This window comes from Stenella coeruleoalba, assembly GCF_951394435.1.
Source record: "Stenella coeruleoalba genome assembly, chromosome: 4".
Classification (NCBI taxonomy): Eukaryota; Metazoa; Chordata; class Mammalia; order Artiodactyla; family Delphinidae; genus Stenella; species Stenella coeruleoalba.
Window position 1 is genome coordinate 88,769,291 of NC_137149.1, and position 18,978 is coordinate 88,788,268.

Genomic DNA, 18,978 nt, shown 5'->3' on the forward strand with positions numbered 1-18,978 from the left:
CTGCGATGTTGAACTTGTACTGTAAACGAGGTTCTTGTAAACAGAGCCGTTCCAAACTTTGGGGTGACTGTGTCTTTTTGATTTTAATTTCCCTAAGCTATAGGGCCATAAGTGGAAGTGCCCTAGGTTCTGTTGCTTTGTTTTTTAGATGTTTCAGGAAACACCATACACTTCTCCCGAGTGGTTGTTGGCAATTTACATCCCGCCCATCAGCATAACAAGGCTCCCAGTTCTCCATGGCCTGTCCTGCCTTTCTGGATTTTACACTGTTTTCAGATGGCCCTTTTGACCGGGGGGATGTGAGACTTCATTGTAGTGCAGATTTCCTTTGCAAGCTTGCTTGGTTGGCCAAAAAGGGCGTATGCGTTTTTTCCTGAATATATTCAGGAAAAAACGCATACGCCCTTTTTGGCCAAGTGCATCATTGTGGACGTTCTGCCTCTTTTCCTATGCTTTCAATGCAATTCCAGTCTACCTCCTGAAATCGGTTTCCTGCAATTCTGCCCCGCTTTCAAGTCCTCTTGGCAGCCTTACTTCAGTCTATTTTTGGACGATAGCTGTCATTTATAACTCTGCAGGTTTGTGAATTACAGTGCCCCTGAGCTCCTTTCTTCAACTCGCTTTCTTGTGACCTGGCCGCAACACCGCAGGATGGCTTCAGGCCCTAATCTGGTTCCGGCCCGGCATGCTGAGCCTTTGGTTAATTCCTCTTCCTGGTGGGAAATGAGAGTTAAATTTGCCCGTCCAGACACCTCCAGCTAGCCTCTCATTGCTTCTCGCTATTCCTGTTCATCTTCCGCAGAAATTGCAAACTGGGCCAAACAGGAGGTTAAAGGGACTGACTCTCCAAGTGGGGAGAGTGTTAGTAAAGCGTCTGGAATGTTGCACCCGAGTACCAGGGGAGGAAAACTGAGACATATTTGAACACGTCTCCCGATCACATGGTTGATCATACTCTAGGTTCCACATGCATGTTTTAGCTGAAGGAAGAATACCTTAAACCTGGGTAGTTGAAACCCGTGGAATGGGTACCATGCAATATGACTTCAAAGGGTCTTCATTTGCTCACCGAACCTCTCCAATCCTATCACTGCTGCGTTTATGCCCCTGTACACATGCTTGATTCTCTTTTGGAGACATAGCAATCCATAGGTTTTAAGATACTTACAAGTCAGGTACATTCTTAGGCGTTTAATATGCGGTGTTGAGTCCATTTCGTTGAGCAAGGAGTAGCTCTTGTCTATTCCATATTTGGCTTAAGGAACTTTATCTGTGCTCATTTCAATCTCTGGTTTTATGCAGCACCCCAACTCACCTTTACCCTTAAGCAAGCATAAGTTGTCTTTCTAAATTTGAGACCCTGTTCTGATCTGTAATTCAGTTCCTGTGTAGCCAAGTTTCCATTCCGTGTATTACTGATATCTTATGATGTTTCTTTTTCTGTGTGACTTATTTCAGTTAGAATCATCATACCTGAATCCACTCATTGTGCTGCTAAGGGCCTGATGACATAGATTTAATTGCTGAGTGATATTGCTTTGTAAGTGAATACCACAACTTTTTTATCCATTTTTCACTTTCTGCGATGTTGAACTTGTACTGTAAACGAGGTTCTTGTAAACAGAGCCATTCCAAACTTTGGGGAGCTGTGTCTTTTTGATTTTAATTTCCCTAAGCTATAGGACCATAAGTGGAAGCGCCCTAGGCTCTGTTGCTTTGTTTTTTAGATGTTTCAGGAAACACCATACACTTCTCCCAAGTGTCTGTTGGCAATTTACATCCCGCCCTTCAGCATAACAAGGCTCCCAGTTCTCAATGGCCTGTTGCCTTTCTGGATTTTACACTTTTTTCAGATGGCCCTTTTGACCGGGGGGAAGTGAGACTTCATTGTAGTGCAGATTTCCTTTGCAAGCTTGCTTGGTTGGCCAAAAAGGGCGTATGCGTTTTTTCCTGAATATATTCAGGAAAAAACGCATACGCCCTTTTTGGCCAAGTGCATCATTGTGGACGTTCTGCCTCTTTTCCTATGCTTTCAATGCAATTCCAGTCTACCTCCTGAAATCGGTTTCCTGCAATTCTGCCCCGCTTTCAAGTCCTCTTGGCAGCCTTACTTCAGTCTATTTTTGGACGATAGCTGTCATTTATAACTCTGCAGGTTTGTGAATTACAGTGCCCCTGAGCTCCTTTCTTCAACTCGCTTTCTTGTGACCTGGCCGCAACACCGCAGGATGGCTTCAGGCCCTAATCTGGTTCCGGCCCGGCATGCTGAGCCTTTGGTTAATTCCTCTTCCTGGTGGGAAATGAGAGTTAAATTTGCCCGTCCAGACACCTCCAGCTAGCCTCTCATTGGTTCTCGCTATTCCTGTTCATCTTCCGCAGAAATTGCAAACTGGGCCAAACAGGAGGTTAAAGGGACTGACTCTCCAAGTGGGGAGAGTGTTAGTAAAGCGTCTGGAATGTTGCACCCGAGTACCAGGGGAGGAAAACTGAGACATATTTGAACACGTCTCCCGATCACATGGTTGATCATACTCTAGGTTCCACATGCATGTTTTAGCTGAAGGAAGAATACCTTAAACCTGGGTAGTTGAAACCCGTGGAATGGGTACCATGCAATATGACTTCAAAGGGTCTTCATTTGCTCACCGAACCTCTCCAATCCTATCACTGCTGCGTTTATGCCCCTGTACACATGCTTGATTCTCTTTCGGAGACATAGCAATCCATAGGTTTTAAGATACTTACTAGTCAGGTACATTCTTAGGCGTTTAATATGGGGTGTTGAGTCCATTTCGTTGAGCAAGGAGTAGCTCTTGTCTATTCCATATTTGGCTTAAGGAACTTTATCTGTGCTCATTTCAATCTCTGGTTTTATGGAGCACCCCAACTCACCTTTCCCCTTAAGCAAGCATAAGTTGGGTTTCTAAATTTGAGACCCTGTTCTGTTTTGGAATGCAGTTCCTGTGTAGCCAAGTTTACATTCCGTGTATTAGTGATATCTTATGATGTTTCTTTTTCTGTGTGACTTATTTCAGTTAGAATCATCGTACCTGAATCCACTCATTATGCTGCTACGGGCCTGATGACATAGATTTCATTGCTGAGTGATACTGCATTGTACGTAAGTACCACAAGTTCTTTATCCATTTTTCACTTTCTGTGATGTTGAACTTGTACTGTAAACGAGGTTCTTGTAAACAGAGGCGTCCCAAACTTTGGGGTGGCTGTGTCTTTTTGATTTTAATTTCCCTAAGCTATAGGACCATAAGTGGAAGTGCCCTAGGTTCTGTTGCTTTGTTTTTTAGATGTTTCAGGAAACACCATACACTTCTCCCGAGTGGTTGTTGGCAATTTACATCCCGCCCATCAGCATAACAAGGCTCCCAGTTCTCCATGGCCTGTCCTGCCTTTCTGGATTTTACACTTTTTTCAGATGGCCCTTTTGACCAGGGGGAAGTGAGACTTCATTGTAGTGCAGATTTCCTTTGCAAGCTTGCTTGGTTGGCCAAAAAGGGCGTATGCGTTTTTTCCTGAATATATTCAGGAAAAAACGCATACGCCCTTTTAGGCCAAGTGCATCATTGTGGACGTTCTGCCTCTTTTCCTATGCTTTCAATGCAATTACAGTCTACCTCCTGAAATCGGTTTCCTGCAATTCTGAACCGCTTTCAAGTCCTCTTGGCAGCCTTACTTCAGTATATTTTTGGACGATAGCTGTCATTTATAACTCTGCAGGTTTGTGAATTACAGTGCCCCTGAGCTCCTTTCTTCAACTCGCTTTCTTTTGAGCTGGCCGCAACACCGCAGGATGGCTTCAGGCCCTAATCTGGTTCCGGTACGGCATGCTGAGCCTTTGGTTATTTCCTCTTCCTGGTGGGAAATGAGAGTTAAATTTGCCCGTCCAGACACCTCCAGCTAGCCTCTCATTGGTTCTCGCTATTCCTGTTCATCTTCCGCAGAAATTGCAAAATGGGCCAAACAGGAGGTTAAAGGCGGTGACTCTCCAAGTGGGGAGAGTGTTAGTAAAGCGTCTGGAATGTTGCACCCGAGTACCAGGGGAGGAAAACTGAGACATATTTGAACACGTCTCCCGTTCACATGGTTGATCATACTTGGGTTCCACATGCATGTTTCAGCTGAAGGAAGAATACCTTAAACCTGGAGAGTTAAGACCCGTGTAATGGGTACCATGCAATATGACTTCAAAGGGTCTTCATTTGCTCACCGAACCTCTCCAATCCTATCACTGCTGCGTTTATGCCCCTGTACACATGCTTGATTCTCTTTCGGAGACATAGCAATCCATAGGTTTTAAGATACTTACTAGTCAGGTACATTCTTAGGCGTTTAATATGGGGTGTTGAGTCCATTTCGTTGAGCAAGGAGTAGCTCTTGTCTATTCCATATTTGGCTTAAGGAACTTTATCTGTGCTCATTTCAATCTCTGGTTTTATGCAGCACCCCAACTCACCTTTACCCTTAAGCAAGCATAAGTTGGTTTTCTAAATTTGAGACCCTGTTCTGTTCTGTAATTCAGTTCCTGTGTAGCCAAGTTTACATTCCGTGTATTACTGATATCTTATGATGTTTCTTTTTCTGTGTGACTTACTTCAGTTAGAATCATCATACCTGAATCCACTCATTGTGCTGCTAAGGGCCTGATGACACAGATTTCATTGCTGAGTGATATTGCTTTGTAAGTAAATACCACAACTTCTTTATCCATTTTTCACTTTCTGCGATGTTGAACTTGTACTGTAAACGAGGTTCTTGTAAACAGAGCCATTCCAAACTTTGGGGTGGCTGTGTCTTTTTGATTTTAATTTCCCTAAGCTATAGGACCATAAGTGGAAGTGCCCTAGGTTCTGTTGCTTTGTTTTTTAGATGTTTCAGGAAACACCATACACTTCTCCCGAGTGGTTGTTGGCAATTTACATACCGCCCATCAGCATAACAAGGCTCCCAGTTCTCCATGGCCTGTCCTGCCTTTCTGGATTTTACACTTTTTTCAGAAGGCCCTTTTGACCGGGGGGAAGTGAGACTTCATTGTAGTGCAGATTTCCTTTGCAAGCTTGCTTGGTTGGCCAAAAAGGGCGTATGCGTTTTTTCCTGAATATATTCAGGAAAAAACGCATACGCCCTTTTTGGCCAAGTGCATCATTGTGGACGTTCTGCCTCTTTTCCTATGCTTTCAATGCAATTCCAGTCTACCTCCTGAAATCGGTTTCCTGCAATTCTGCCCCGCTTTCAAGTCCTCTTGGCAGCCTTACTTCAGTCTATTTTTGGACGATAGCTGTCATTTATAACTCTGCAGGTTTGTGATTTACAGTGCCCCTGAGCTCCTTTCTTCAACTCGCTTTCTTTTGAGCTGGCCGCAACACCGCAGGATGGCTTCAGGCCCTAATCTGGTTCCGGCCCGGCATGCTGAGCCTTTGGTTAATTCCTCTTCCTGGTGGGAAATGAGAGTTAAATTTGCCCGCCCAGACACCTCCAGCTAGTCTCTCATTGGTTCTCGCTATTCCTGTTCATCTTCCGCAGAAATTGCAAACTGGGCCAAACAGGAGGTTAAAGGCGCTGACTCTCCAAGTGGGGAGAGTGTTAGTAAAGCGTCTGGAATGTTGCACCCGAGTACCAGGGGAGGAAAACTGAGACATATTTGAACACGTCTCCCGTTCACATGGTTGATCATACTTGGGTTCCACATGCATGTTTTAGCTGAAGGAAGAATACCTTAAACCTGGAGAGTTGAGACCCGTGTAATGGGTACCATGCAATATGACTTCAAAGGGTCTTCATTTGCTCACCGAACCTCTCCAATCCTATCACTGCTGTGTTTATGCCCCTGTACACATGCTTGATTCTCTTTCGGAGACATAGCAATCCATAGGTTTTAAGATTCTTACTAGTCAGGTACATTCTTAGGCGTTTAATATGCGGTGTTGAGTCCATTTCGTTGAGCAAGGAGTAGCTCTTGTCTATTCCATATTTGGCTTAAGGAACTTTATCTGTGCTCATTTCAATCTCTGGTTTTATGCAGCACCCCAACTCACCTTTACCCTTAAGCAAGCATAAGTTGGTTTTCTAAATTTGAGACCCTGTTCTGTTCTGTAATTCAGTTCCTGTGTAGCCAAGTTTACATTCCGTGTATTACTGATATCTTATGATGTTTCTTTTTCTGTGTGACTTATTTCAGTTAGAATCATCATACCTGAATCCACTCATTGTGATGCTAAGGGCCTGATGACATAGATTTCATTGCTGAGTGATATTGCTTTGTAAGTAAATACCACAACTTCTTTATCCATTTTTCACTTTCTGCGATGTTGAACTTGTACTGTAAACGAGGTTCTTGTAAACAGAGGTGCCCCAAACTTTGAGGTGGCTGTGTCTTTTTGATTTTAATTTCCCTAAGCTATAGGACCATAAGTGGCAGTGCCCTAGGCTCTGTTGCTTTGTTTTTTAGATGTTTCAGGAAACACCATACACTTCTCCCGAGTGGTTGTTGGCAATTTACATCCCGCCCATCAGCATAACAAGGCTCCCAGTTCTCCATGGCCTGTCCTGCCTTTCTGGATTTTACACTTTTTTCAGATGGCCCTTTTGACCAGGGGGAAGTGAGACTTCATTGTAGTGCAGATTTCCTTTGCAAGCTTGCTTGGTTGGCCAAAAAGGGCGTATGCATTTTTTCCTGAATATATTCAGGAAAAAACGCATACGCCCTTTTTGGCCAAGTGCATCATTGTGGACGTTCTGCCTCTTTTCCTATGCTTTCAATGCAATTCCAGTCTACTTCCTGAAATCGGTTTCCTGCAATTCTGCCCCGCTTTCAAGTCCTCTTGGCAGCCTTACTTCAGTCTATTTTTGGACGATAGCTGTCATTTATAACTCTGCAGGTTTGTGAATTACAGTGCCCCTGAGCTCCTTTCTTTAACCCGCTTTCTTTTGAGCTGGCCGCAACACCGCAGGATGGCTTCAGGCCCTAATCTGGTTCCGGCCCGGCATGCTGAGCCTTTGGTTAATTCCTCTTCCTGGTGGGAAATGAGAGTTAAATTTGCCCGTCCAGACACCTCCAGCTAGCCTCTCATTGGTTCTCGCTATTCCTGTTTATCTTCCGCAGAAATTGCAAACTGGGCCAAACAGGAGGTTAAAGGGACTGACTCTCCAAGTGGGGAGAGTGTTAGTAAAGCGTCTGGAATGTTGCACCCGAGTACCAGGGGAGGAAAACTGAGACATATTTGAACACGTCTCCCGATCACATGGTTGATCATACTCTAGGTTCCACATGCATGTTTTAGCTGAAGGAAGAATACCTTAAACCTGGGTAGTTGAAACACGTGGAATGGGTACCATGCAATATGACTTCAAAGGGTCTTCATTTGCTCACCGAACCTCTCCAATCCTATCACTGCTGCGTTTATGCCCCTGTACACATGCTTGATTCTCTTTCGGAGACATAGCAATCCATAAGTTTTAAGATACTTACTAGTCAGGTACATTCTTAGGCGTTTAATATGGGGTGTTGAGTCCATTTCGTTGAGCAAGGAGTAGCTCTTGTCTATTCCATATTTGGCTTAAGGAACTTTATCTGTGCTCATTTCAATCTCTGGTTTTATGCAGCACCCCAACTCACCTTTACCCTTAAGCAAGCATAAGTTGGTTTTCTAAATTTGAGACCCTGTTCTGTTTTGGAATGCAGTTCCTGTGTAGCCAAGTTTACATTCCGTGTATTAGTGATATCTTATGATGTTTCTTTTTCTGTGTGACTTATTTCAGTTAGAATCATCGTACCTGAATCCACTCATTATGCTGCTACGGGCCTGATGACATAGATTTCATTGCTGAGTGATACTGCATTGTACGTAAGTACCACAAGTTCTTTATCCATTTTTCACTTTCTGTGATGTTGAACTTGTACTGTAAACGAGGTTCTTGTAAACAGAGGCGTCCCAAACTTTGGGGTGGCTGTGTCTTTTTGATTTTAATTTCCCTAAGCTATAGGACCATAAGTGGAAGTGCCCTAGGTTCTGTTGCTTTGTTTTTTAGATGTTTCAGGAAACACCATACACTTCTCCCGAGTGGTTGTTGGCAATTTACATCCCGCCCATCAGCATAACAAGGCTCCCAGTTCTCCATGGCCTGTCCTGCCTTTCTGGATTTTACACTTTTTTCAGATGGCCCTTTTGACCGGGGGGAAGTGAGACTTCATTGTAGTGCAGATTTCCTTTGCAAGCTTGCTTGGTTGGCCAAAAAGGGCGTATGCGTTTTTTCCTGAATATATTCAGGAAAAAACGCATACGCCCTTTTTGGCCAAGTGCATCATTGTGGACGTTCTGCCTCTTTTCCTATGCTTTCAATGCAATTCCAGTCTACCTCCTGAAATCGGTTTCCTGCAATTCTGCCCCGCTTTCAAGTCCTCTTGGCAGCCTTACTTCAGTCTATTTTTGGACGATAGCTGTCATTTATAACTCTGCAGGTTTGTGAATTACAGTGCCCCTGAGCTCCTTTCTTCAACTGGCTTTCTTTTGAGCTGGCCGCAACACCGCAGGATGGCTTCAGGCCATAATCTGGTTCCGGTACGGCACGCTGAACCTTTGGTTATTTCCTCTTCCTGGTGGGAAATGAGAGTTAAATTTGCCCGTCCAGACACCTCCAGCTAGCCTCTCATTGGTTCTCGCTATTCCTGTTCATCTTCCGCAGAAATTGCAAACTGGGCCAAACAGGAGGTTAAAGGCGCTGACTCTCCAAGTGGGGAGAGTGTTAGTAAAGCGTCTGGAATGTTGCACCCGAGTACCAGGGGAGGAAAACTGAGACATATTTGAACACGTCTCCCGTTCACATGGTTGATCATACTTGGGTTCCACATGCATGTTTTAGCTGAAGGAAGAATACCTTAAACCTGGAGAGTTAAGACCCGTGTAATGGGTACCATGCAATATGACTTCAAAGGGTCTTCATTTGCTCACCGAACCTCTCCAATCCTATCACTGCTGCGTTTATGCCCCTGTACACATGCTTGATTCTCTTTCAGAGACATAGCAATCCATAGGTTTTAAGATACTTACTAGTCAGGTACATTCTTAGGCGTTTAATATGCGGTGTTGAGTCCATTTCGTTGAGCAAGGAGTAGCTCTTGTCTATTCCATATTTGGCTTAAGGAACTTTATCTGTGCTCATTTCAATCTCTGGTTTTATGCAGCACCCCAACTCACCTTTACCCTTAAGCAAGCATAAGTTGGTTTTCTAAATTTGAGACACTGTTCTGTTCTGTAATTCAGTTCCTGTGTAGCCAAGTTTACATTCCGTGTATTACTGATATCTTATGATGTTTCTTTTTCTGTGTGACTTACTTCAGTTAGAATCATCATACCTGAATCCACTCATTGTGCTGCTAAGGGCCTGATGACACAGATTTCATTGCTGAGTGATATTGCTTTGTAAGTAAATACCACAACTTCTTTATCCATTTTTCACTTTCTGCGATGTTGAACTTGTACTGTAAACGAGGTTCTTGTAAACAGAGCCATTCCAAACTTTGGGGTGGCTGTGTCTTTTTGATTTTAATTTCCCTAAGCTATAGGACCATAAGTGGAAGTGCCCTAGGTTCTGTTGCTTTGTTTTTTAGATGTTTCAGGAAACACCATACACTTCTCCCGAGTGGTTGTTGGCAATTTACATCCCGCCCATCAGCATAACAAGGCTCCCAGTTCTCCATGGCCTGTCCTGCCTTTCTGGATTTTACACTTTTTTCAGATGGCCCTTTTGACCTGGGGGAAGTGAGACTTCATTGTAGTGCAGATTTCCTTTGCAAGCTTGCTTGGTTGGCCAAAAAGGGTGTATGCGTTTTTTCCTGAATATATTCAGGAAAAAACGCATACGCCCTTTTTGGCCAAGTGCATCATTGTGGACGTTCTGCCTCTTTTCCTATGCTTTCAATGCAATTCCAGTCTACCTCCTGAAATCGGTTTCCTGCAATTCTGCCCCGCTTTCAAGTCCTCTTGGCAGCCTTACTTCAGTCTATTTTTGGACGATAGCTGTCATTTATAACTCTGCAGGTTTGTGAATTACAGTGCCCCTGAGCTCCTTTCTTCAACTCGCTTTCTTTTGAGCTGGCCGCAACACCGCAGGATGGCTTCAGGCCCTAATCTGGTTCCGGTACGGCACGCTGAGCCTTTGGTTATTTCCTCTTCCTGGTGGGAAATGAGAGTTAAATTTGCCCGTCCAGACACCTCCAGCTAGCCTCTCATTGGTTCTCGCTATTCCTGTTCATCTTCCGCAGAAATTGCAAACTGGGCCAAACAGGAGGTTAAAGGCACTGACTCTCCAAGTGGGGAGAGTGTTAGTAAAGCGTCTGGAATGTTGTACCCGAGTACCAGGGGAGGAAAACTGAGACATATTTGAACACATCTCCCGTTCACATGGTTGATCATACTTGGGTTCCACATGCATGTTTTAGCTGAAGGAAGAATACCTTAAACCTGGAGAGTTGAGACCCGTGTAATGGGTACCATGCAATATGACTTCAAAGGGTCTTCATTTGCTCACCAAACCTCTCCAATCCTATCACTGCTGTGTTTATTCCCCTGTACACATGCTTGATTCTCTTTCGGAGACATAGCAATCCATAGGTTTTAAGATACTTACTAGTCAGGTACATTCTTAGGCGTTTAATATGCGGAGTTGAGTCCATTTCGTTGAGCAAGGAGTAGCTCTTGTCTATTCCATATTTGACTTAAGGAACTTTATCTGTGCTCATTTCAATCTCTGGTTTTATGCAGCACCCCAACTCACCTTTACCCTTAAGCAAGCATAAGTTAGTTTTCTAAATTTGAGACCCTGTTCTGTTCTGTAATTCAGTTCCTGTGTAGCCAAGTTTACATTCCGTGTATTACTGATATCTTATGATGTTTCTTTTTCTGTGTGACTTATTTCAGTTAGAATCATCATACCTGAATCCACTCATTGTGATGCCAAGGGCCTGATGACATAGATTTCATTGCTGAGTGATATTGCTTTGTAAGTAAATACCACAACTTCTTTATCCATTTTTCACTTTCTGCGATGTTGAACTTGTACTGTAAACGAGGTTCTTGTAAACAGAGGCGTCCCAAACTTTGGGGTGGCTGTGTCTTTTTGATTTTAATTTCCCTAAGCTATAGGACCATAAGTGGAAGTGCCCTAGGCTCTGTTGCTTTGTTTTTTAGATGTTTCAGGAAACACCATACACTTCTCCCCAGTGTCTGTTGGCAATTTACATCCCGCCCATCAGCATAACAAGGCTCCCAGTTCTCCATGGCCTGTCCTGCCTTTCTGGATTTTACACTTTTTTCAGTTGGCCCTTTTGACCGGGGGGAAGTGAGACTTCATTGTAGTGAAGATTTCCTTTGCAAGCTTGCTTGGTTGGCCAAAAAGGGCGTATGCGTTTTTTCCTGAATATATTCAGGAAAAAACGCATACGCCCTTTTTGGCCAAGTGCATCATTGTGGACGTTCTGCCTCTTTTCCTATGCTTTCAATGCAATTCTAGTCTACCTCCTGAAATCGGTTTCCTGCAATTCTGCCCCGCTTTCAAGTCCTCTTGGCAGCCTTACTTCAGTCTATTTTTGGACGATAGCTGTCATTTATAACTCTGCAGGTTTGTGAATTACAGTGCCCCTGAGCTCCTTTCTTCAACTCGCTTTCTTGTGACCTGGCCGCAACACCGCAGGATGGCTTCAGGCCCTAATCTGGTTCCGGCCCGGCATGCTGAGCCTTTGGTTAATTCCTCTTCCTGGTGGGAAATGAGAGTTAAATTTGCCCGTCCAGACACCTCCAGATAGCCTCTCATTGGTTCTCGCTATTCCTGTTCATCTTCCGCAGAAATTGCAAACTGGGCCAAACAGGAGGTTAAAGGGACTGACTCTCCAAGTGGGGAGAGTGTTAGTAAAGCATCTGGAATGTTGCACCCGAGTACCAGGGGAGGAAAACTGAGACATATTTGAACACGTCTCCCGATCACATGGTTGATCATACTCTAGGTTCCACATGCATGTTTTAGCTGAAGGAAGAATACCTTAAACCTGGGTAGTTGAAACCCGTGGAATGGGTACCATGCAATATGACTTCAAAGGGTCTTCATTTGCTCACCGAACCTCTCCAATCCTATCACTGCTGCGTTTATGCCCCTGTACACATGCTTGATTCTCTTTCGGAGACATAACAATCCATAGGTTTTAAGATACTTACTAGTCAGGTACATTCTTAGGCGTTTAATATGGGGTGTTGAGTCCATTTCGTTGAGCAAGGAGTAGCTCTTGTCTATTCCATATTTGGCTTAAGGAACTTTATCTGTGCTCATTTCAATCTCTGGTTTTATGCAGCACCCCAACTCACCTTTACCCTTAAGCAAGCATAAGTTGGTTTTCTAAATTTGAGACCCTGTTCTGTTCTGTAATTCAGTTCCTGTGTAGCCAAGTTTCCATTCCGTGTATTACTGATATCTTATGATGTTTCTTTTTCTGTGTGACTTATTTCAGTTAGAATCATCATACCTGAATCCACTCATTGTGCTGCTAAGGGCCTGATGACACAGATTTCATTGCTGAGTGATATTGCTTTGTAAGTAAATACCACAACTTCTTTATCCATTTTTCACTTTCTGCGATGTTGAACTTGTACTGTAAACGAGGTTCTTATAAACAGAGCCGTTCCAAACTTTGGGGTGGCTGTGTCTTTTTCATTTTAATTTCCCTAAGCTATAGGACCATAAGTGGAAGTGCCCTAGGTTCTGTTGCTTTGTTTTTTAGATGTTTCAGGAAACACCATACACTTCTCCCGAGTGGTTGTTGGCAATTTACATCCCGCCCATCAGCATAACAAGGCTCCCAGTTCTCCATGGCCTGTCCTGCCTTTCTGGATTTTACACTTTTTTCAGATGGCCCTTTTGACCGGGGGGAAGTGAGACTTCATTGTAGTGTAGATTTCCTTTGCAAGCTTGCTTGGGTGGCCAAAAAGGGCGTATGCGTTTTTTCCTGAATATATTCAGGAAAAAACGCATACGCCCTTTTTGGCCAAGTGCATCATTGTGGACGTTCTGCCTCTTTTCCTATGCTTTCAATGCAATTCCAGTCTACCTCCTGAAATCGGTTTCCTGCAATTCTGCCCCGCTTTCAAGTCCTCTTGGCAGCCTTACTTCAGTCTATTTTTGGACGATAGCTGTCATTTATAACTCTGCAGGTTTGTGAATTACAGTGCCCCTGAGCTCCTTTCTTCAACTCGCTTTCTTTTGAGCTGGCCGCAACACCGCAGGATGGCTTCAGGCCCTAATCTGGTTCCGGCATGGCACGCTGAGCCTTTGGTTATTTCCTCTTCCTGTTGGGAAATGAGAGTTAAATTTGCCCGTCCAGACACCTCCAGCTAGTCTCTCATTGGTTCTCGCTATTCCTGTTCATATTCCGCAGGAATTGCAAACTGGGCCAAACAGGAGGTTAAAGGGACTGACTCTCCAAGTCGGGAGAGTGTTAGTAAAGCGTCTGGAATGTTGCACCTGAGTACCAGGGGAGGAAAACTGAGACATAATTGAACACGTCTCCCGTTCACATGGTTGATCATACTCTGGGTTCCACATGCATGTTTTAGCTGAAGGAAGAATACCTTAAACCTGGAGAGTTGAGACCCGTGGAATGGGTACCATGCAATATGACTTCAAAGGGTCTTCATTTGCTCACCGAACCTCTCCAATCCTATCACTGCTGCGTTTATGCCCCTGTACACACGCTTGATTCTCTTTTGGAGACATAGCAATCCATAGGTTTTAAGATACTTACTAGTCAGTTTCATTCTTAGGCGTTTAATATGCGGTGTTGAGTCCATTTCGTTGAGCAAGGAGTAGCTCTTCTCTATTCCATATTTGGCTTAAGGAACTTTATCTGTGCTCATTTCAATCTCTGGTTTTATGCAGCACCCCAACTCACCTTTCCCCTTAAGCAAGCATAAGTTGGTTTTCTAAATTTGAGACCCTGTTCTGTTTTGGAATGCAGTTCCTGTGTAACCAAGTTTACATTCCGTGTATTACTGATATCTTATGATGTTTCTTTTTCTGTGTGACTTATTTCAGTTAGAATCATCGTACCTGAATCCACTCATTATGCTGCTACGGGCCTGATGACATAGATTTCATTGCTGAGTGATACTGCATTGTACGTAAGTACCACAAGTTCTTTATCCATTTTTCACTTTCTGTGATATTGAACTTGTACGGTAAACGAGGTTCTTGTAAACGGAGGCGTCCCAAACTTTGGGGTGGCTGTGTCTTTTTGATTTTAATTTCCCTAAGCTATAGGACCATAAGTGGAAGTGCCCTAGGCTCTGTTGCTTTGTTTTTTAGATGTTTCAGGAAACACCATACACTTCTCCCGAGTGGTTGTTGGCAATTTACATACCGCCCATCAGCATAACAAGGCTCCCAGTTCTCAATGGCCTGTCCTGCCTTTCTGGATTTTACACTTTTTTCAGATGGCCCTTTTGACCGGGGGGATGTGAGACTTCATTGTAGTGCAGATTTCCTTTGCAAGCTTGCTTGGTTGGCCAAAAAGGGCGTATGCGTTTTTTCCTGAATATATTCAGGAAAAAACGCATACGCCCTTTTCGGCCAAGTGCATCATTGTGGACGTTCTGCCTCTTTTCCTATGCTTTCAATGCAATTCCAGTCTACCTCCTGAAATCGGTTTCCTGCAATTCTGCCCCGCTTTCAAGTCCTCTTGGCAACCTTACTTCAGTCTATTTTTGGACGATAGCTGTCATTTATAACTCTGCAGGTTTGTGAATTACAGTGCCCCTGAGCTCCTTTCTTCAACTCGCTTTCTTTTGAGCTGGCCGCAACACCGCAGGATGGCTTCAGGCCCTAATCTGGTTCCGGTACGGCACGCTGAGCCTTTGGTTATTTCCTCTTCCTGGTGGGAAATGAGAGTTAAATTTGCCCGTCCAGACACCTCCAGCTAGCCTCTCATTGGTTCTCGCTATTCCTGTTCATCTTCCGCAGAAATTGCAAACTGGGCCAAACAGGAGGTTAAAGGCGCTGACTCTCCAAGTGGGGAGAGTGTTAGTAAAGCGTCTGGAATGTTGCACCCGAGTACCAGGGGAGGAAAACTGAGACATATTTGAACACGTCTCCCGTTCACATGGTTGATCATACTTGGGTTCCACATGCATGTTTTAGCTGAAGGAAGAATACCTTAAACCTGGAGAGTTGAGACCCGTGTAATGGGTACCATGCAATATGATTTCAAAGGGTCTTCATTTGCTCACCGAACCTCTCCAATCCTATCACTGCTGCGTTTATGCCCCTGTACACATGCTTGATTCTCTTTCGGAGACATAGCAATCCATAGGTTTTAAGATACTTACTAGTCAGGTACATTCTTAGGCGTTTAATATGCGGTGTTGAGTCCATTTCGTTGAGCAAGGAGTAGCTCTTGTCTATTCCATATTTAACTTAAGGAACTTTATCTGTGCTCATTTCAATCTCTGGTTTTATGCAGCACCCCAACTCACCTTTCCCCTTAAGCAAGCATAAGTTGCTTTTCTAAATTTGAGACCCTGTTCTGTTCTGTAATTCAGTTCCTATGTAGCCAAGTTTACATTCCGTGTATTACTGATATCTTATGATGTTTCTTTTTCTGTGTGACTTATTTCAGTTAGAATCATCATACCTGAATCCACTCATTGTGATGCTAAGGGCCTGATGACATAGATTTCATTGCTGAGTGATATTGCTTTGTAAGTAAATACCACAACTTCTTTATCCATTTTTCACTTTCTGCGATGTTGAACTTGTACTGTAAACGAGTATCTTGTAAACAGAGGCGTCCCAAACTTTGGGGTGGCTGTGTCTTTTTGATTTTAATTTCCCTAAGCTATAGGACCATAAGTGGCAGTGCCCTAGGCTCTGTTGCTTTGTTTTTTAGATGTTTCAGGAAACACCATACACTTCTCCCGAGTGTCTGTTGGCAATTTACATCCCGCCCATCAGCATAACAAGGCTCCCAGTTCTCCATGGCCTGTCCTGCCTTTCTGGATTTTACACTTTTTTCAGATGGCCCTTTTGACCGGGGGGAAGTGAGACTTCATTGTAGTGCAGATTTCCTTTGCAAGCTTGCTTCGTTGGCCAAAAAGTGCATATGCGTTTTTTCCTGAATATATTCAGGAAAAAACGCATACGCCCTTTTTGGCCAAGTGCATCATTGTGGACGTTCTGCCTCTTTTCCTATGCTTTCAATGCAATTCCAGTCTACCTCCTGAAATCGGTTTCCTGCAATTCTGCCCCGCTTTCAAGTCCTCTTGGCAGCCTTACTTCAGTCTATTTTTGGACGATAGCTGTCATTTATAACTCTGCAGGTTTGTGAATTACAGTGCCCCTGAGCTCCTTTCTTCAACTCGCTTTCTTGTGACCTGGCCGCAACACCGCAGGATGGCTTCAGGCCCTAATCTGGTTAAGGTACGGCACGCTGAGCCTTTGGTTATTTCCTCTTCCTGTTGGGAAATGAGAGTTAAATTTGCCCGTCCAGACACCTCCAGCTAGTCTCTCATTGGTTCTCGCTATTCCTGTTCATATTCCGCAGGAATTGCAAACTGGGCCAAACAGGAGGTTAAAGGGACTGACTCTCCAAGTCGGGAGAGTGTTAGTAAAGCGTCTGGAATGTTGCACCTGAGTACCAGGGGAGGAAAACTGAGACATAATTGAACACGTCTCCCGTTCACATGGTTGATTATACTCTGGGTTCCACATGCATGTTTTAGCTGAAGGAAGAATACCTTAAACCTGGAGAGTTGAGACCCGTGGAATGGGTACCATGCAATATGACTTCAAAGGGTCTTCATTTGCTCACCGAACCTCTCCAATCCTATCACTGCTGCGTTTATGCCCCTGTACACACGCTTGATTCTCTTTCGGAGACATAGCAATCCATAGGTTTTAAGATACTTACTAGTCAGGTACATTCTTAGGCGTTTAATATGCGGTGTTGAGTCCATTTCGTTGAGCAAGGAGTAGCTCTTGTCTATTCCATATTTGGCTTAAGGAACTTTATCTGTGCTCATTTCAATCTCTGGTTTTATGCAGCACCCCAACTCACCTTTCCCCTTAAGCAAGCATAAGTTGGTTTTCTAAATTTGAGACCCTGTTCTGTTTTGGAATGCAGTTCCTGTGTAGCCAAGTTTACATTCCGTGTATTACTGATATCTTATGATGTTTCTTTTTCTGTGTGACTTATTTCAGTTAGAATCATCGTACCTGAATCCACTCATTATGCTGCTACGGGCCTGATGACAGAGATTTCATTGCTGAGTGATACTGCATTGTACGTAAGTACCACAAGTTGTTTATCCATTTTTCACTTTCTGTGATATTGAACTTGTACGGTAAACGAGGTTCTTGTAAACGGAGGCGTCCCAAACTTTGGGGTGGCTGTGTCTTTTTGATTTTAATTTCCCTAAGCTATAGGACCATAAGTGGAAGTGCCCTAGGCTGTGTTGCTTTGTTTTTTAGATGTTTCAGGAAACACCATACACTTCTCCCGAGTGTCTGTTGGCAATTTACATCCCGCCCATCAGCATAACAAGGCTCCCAGTTCTCCATGGCCTGTCCTGCCTTTCTGGATTTTACACTTTTTTCAGATGGCCCTTTTGACCGGGGGGAAGTGAGACTTCATTGTAGTGCAGATTTCCTTTGCAAGCTTGCTTGGTTGGCCAAAAAGGGCGTATGCGTTTTTTCCTGAATATATTCAGGAAAAAACGCATACGCCCTTTTTGGCCAAGTGCATCATTGTGGACGTTCTGCCTCTTTTCCTATGCTTTCAATGCAATTCCAGTCTACCTCCTGAAATCGGTTTCCTGCAATTCTGCCCCACTTTCAAGTCCTCTTGGCAGCCTTACTTCAGTCTATTTTTGGACGATAGCTGTCATTTATAACTCTGCAGGTTTGTGAATTACAGTGCCCCTGAGCTCCTTTCTTCAACTCGCTTTCTTTTGAGCTGGCCGCAACACCGCAGGATGGCTTCAGGCCCTAATCTGATTCCGGTACGGCACGCTGAGCCTTTGGTTATTTCCTCTTCCTGGTGGGAAATGAGAGTTAAATTTGCCAGTCCAGACACCTCCAGCTAGCCTCTCATTGGTTCTCGCTATTCCTGTTCATCTTCCGCAGAAATTGCAAACTGGACCAAACAGGAGTTTAAAGGCGCTGACTCTCCAAGTGGGGAGAGTGTTAGTAAAGCGTCAGGAATGTTGCACCCGAGTACCAGGGGAGGAAAACTGAGACATATTTGAACACGTCTCCCGTTCACATGGTTGATCATACTTGGGTTCCACATGCATGTTTTAGCTGAAGGAAGAATACCTTAAACCTGGAGAGTTGAGACCCGTGTAATGGGTACCATGCAATATGACTTCAAAGGGTCTTCATTTGCTCACCGAACCTCTCCAATCCTATCACTGCTGCGTTTATGCCCCTGTACACATGCTTGATTCTCTTTCGGAGACATAGCAATCCATAGGTTTTAAGATACTTACTAGTCAGGTACATTCTTAGGCGTTTAATATGCGGTGTTGAGTCCATTTCGTTGAGCAAGGAGTAGCTCTTGTCTATTCCATATTTGGCTTAAGGAACTTTATCTGTGCTCATTTCAATCTCTGGTTTTATGCAGCACCCCAACTCACCTTTCCCCTTAAGCAAGCATAAGTTGGTTTTCTAAATTTGAGACCCTGTTCTGTTTTGGAATGCAGTTCCTGTGTAGCCAAGTTTACATTCCGTGTATTAGTGATATCTTATGATGTTTCTTTTTCTGTGTGACTTATTTCAGTTAGAATCATCGTACCTGAATCCACTCATTATGCTGCTACAGGCCTGATGACATAGATTTCATTGCTGAGTGATACTGCATTGTACGTAAGTACCACAAGTTCTTTATCCATTTTTCACTTTCTGTGATATTGAACTTGTACGGTAAAC

The 18,978-nt window shown here is 43.9% G+C and overlaps 1 long non-coding RNA gene across 50 annotated transcripts in view; it reads left to right on the forward strand.

The window, feature by feature from the left end:
* The window catches only part of LOC307185334, a 3,778,167-nt gene that overhangs the window by 2,237,211 nt on the left and 1,521,978 nt on the right, over positions 1-18,978 (forward strand). The window contains exon 7 of one of the 50 annotated variants that reach the window (XR_013827987.1): positions 17,251-17,336. The exons of the other annotated variants lie outside the window; for them this stretch is intronic. This is a non-coding gene — a long non-coding RNA (uncharacterized lncRNA). The remainder of the gene's footprint in view (positions 1-17,250; positions 17,337-18,978) is intronic. 50 annotated transcript variants of the gene reach the window in all.